The sequence below is a fragment of the Coenobita brevimanus genome, chromosome 6 (genome assembly GCF_032717465.1).
Source record: "Coenobita brevimanus isolate Jiangsu-jjx chromosome 6, ASM3271746v2, whole genome shotgun sequence".
Lineage (NCBI taxonomy): Eukaryota > Metazoa > Arthropoda > Malacostraca > Decapoda > Coenobitidae > Coenobita > Coenobita brevimanus.
The window spans coordinates 12,876,913-12,879,327 of record NC_136959.1 but is presented as its reverse complement, the minus strand read 5'-3'; the positions used below and the strand labels follow the sequence as shown (position 1 = coordinate 12,879,327).

At 46.6% G+C, this 2,415-nt stretch overlaps 1 non-coding gene across 1 annotated transcript; it reads left to right on the top strand.

Annotated features, from left to right (window-relative positions):
- Positions 1–2,106: 2,106 nt before the first annotated feature.
- Positions 2,107–2,179, top strand: TRNAR-ACG (transfer RNA arginine (anticodon ACG)). Its single transcript has one exon. It is a non-coding gene; the product is annotated as a tRNA-Arg (tRNA).
- The last annotated feature ends 236 nt before the right edge of the window (positions 2,180–2,415 follow it).

Genomic DNA, 2,415 nt, shown 5'->3' with positions numbered 1-2,415 from the left:
CGGGTTTTGGGTAAAACAGAGATGACAGACACTGAATTTGATAATACATCGAGAAAGACAGGATCGCACGGAAAGTTGAAATACTTAACCCTAAGTTTTAAAAAAGTTTTTATTCGACTGAACCAAATTGTTGATTAAGTTGAGGATCACCCAGGAATGTGAGATTGGACTTTGAGAATAGCATGTCAAAGGTCAAGGTTACAGGGTAAGATCAACCTAATCAGTTCTGATCAGATTTGGAGCAAACTTAATGGACGGGTTGAAGGTCAGACAAGAATGAACTAGCTATTCGCTTTTAGAATAGCTGATCGATGGACATAATCACAGGGCAAAGTAAAATATTCGGTCCTTACATCATTTTGTGGGGGGCAAGTTGTCCGCATGTGGTAAAGCAGTCCGAAGCTTTGACACAGCCTCACCCTGTGGTCGAGGTAACAAATGACAAGGATAATGAATGAAAAGTAGTGAACAACTAGGATAGTTGCACTATGGTGGCGTGAGTGTTGCTAAGTTTACCATCTGCCTCTATGTCTATTGTCTGACGTGCTGCTTCCTGCAAGGCGTGGCACCAACAGAGAGACCTCCAGGCACTGATGTCCTTACTTAGCCGTCCTGCTTCTACCGCACACCAATAATTCATGCAATTCTCACTGCTCCCTCTTCACGCCCGACTATTACTGCTTAACATGAGATAGTGAGGCAAAGAAGTCATGGCTGAGGAATATAAAGCTGATCTAACGAAAGCGAGCTCAGTCCACTCCATGCTTGCTCCAGTGAACATAGTGATGGTTTACTGTTCCCGGCTTCTACGTAAGTCCACCTTCGCGGTATTAACCACTACTACTTCCTAAATAGTAATAGCGGACGGTTCTGGGACATGGCCTATGGTCCAGATCCACGGACAGAAAGCACAAAGACTCGCTACGACAGCTATTCACAACCTTTTCTGAGTTGTGCTCCCCTTAACCTTGGCCCACATATCCATGCCCTACCCTTCCCCCGCCTCCTGTCATCATCTATCTATATATCTGTTGCCACGCCTTAATCCCGTAAGGGGTCGCATTGCCCCCCCTTCCCCCCATTTCACTGCCCTACTCCCAGCTCACACACATGCTCTATTAATAGTTAGATACAGTAAGTGGGTCGGTGGGTGAATGTATGGTGACACCACTACCGTCACTACCTTTAAAGAGGGACATTGCCCGCTAGTCGTGGGCCCATAAAGCACTGAAGCTGCGTAATACTGATCTGGTAAATGGCCTCCTGATGTTGGTGACAGGTTTGGTGGAGGAATGTGGTGAGGGACGGCCTTGTGAGAGGGGTTAGCGTTGAGACTGACAGCAGGGAAGATTGGTGAGGCAGTAGTGTGGGGAATAAAGGAATAACGAGGTGTGTTAGGAGGAAAAGCGTAGTTTGGGAATGTGGTGAGCAGTGATGGGAGGAGAAGAGGTAGAGTGAGATGTGCAGTAAGGAAGGGGAAGATACGCAGAGAAAGAAAGAGAAGGGGGCGACTAAGCATAAGCGAATTGAAGTCAGTGTGGAGCAGCATAACTTTGTATTACTCGGATCTTGTGTGAAAAAGAAATGTTGTAATTGGTAGAGTGAGATGTGGAGTAAGGAAGGAGAAGATACGCAGAGAGAGAAAGAGAAGGGGGCGACTAAGCATGAGCGAAATGAAGTCAGTGTGGAGTAGCATAACTTTGTATTACTCAGCACATTAAGTATGGTACTGATAGATGGAAGGGATGTGAAGAGAATGAAAGTGATTGCCTGGACTGAAAAAAAAAAAAGGGGGGGGGGAGCTTGATAGCAGTGTGTAGGGAAAGCTGACTGTGGAGAGCAATGAACAGGAAAACTGTAGAATATGTAGGTAAATCGCAATAACTAAAAGCCACTCGTTGGCAGTCACCTCCCTAACTGATAATACATGTTCCCGGTCACCACCTCTCAGGCATGTTGTTCATACTACTTACGTGACCCAATTCTCCTGCAGGTTCGTCTATAAAAATATCCATATTTTAGGCTCTAATACGTGAGTAGACTACACACACACACACACACACACACACACACACACACACACACACACACACACACACACACACCGGCCTCGTGGCGCAACGGATAACGGGTCTGACTACGGATCAGAAGATTCCAGGTTCGAATCCTGGCGAGGTCGAGGGAACACTTTTGGAGGAGTAGACTGTAGCACCAGTCGAGCAGGGCAGTACTCCCGAGGTGGATGGAAAGCTGATGACAGGGAGTGCTGGAGCTTCCGTTTCATCAGCCCTCAGGACTAGTTCCTGACCATCCCCCTTTGCTGAGCTTTTTCAGTGTCTCAGTTACACAGAGAGTAGGCCAGCATGCTCTCCAGTACAAATTTCTCTAACTATCTACACCAAACTACATGCACAG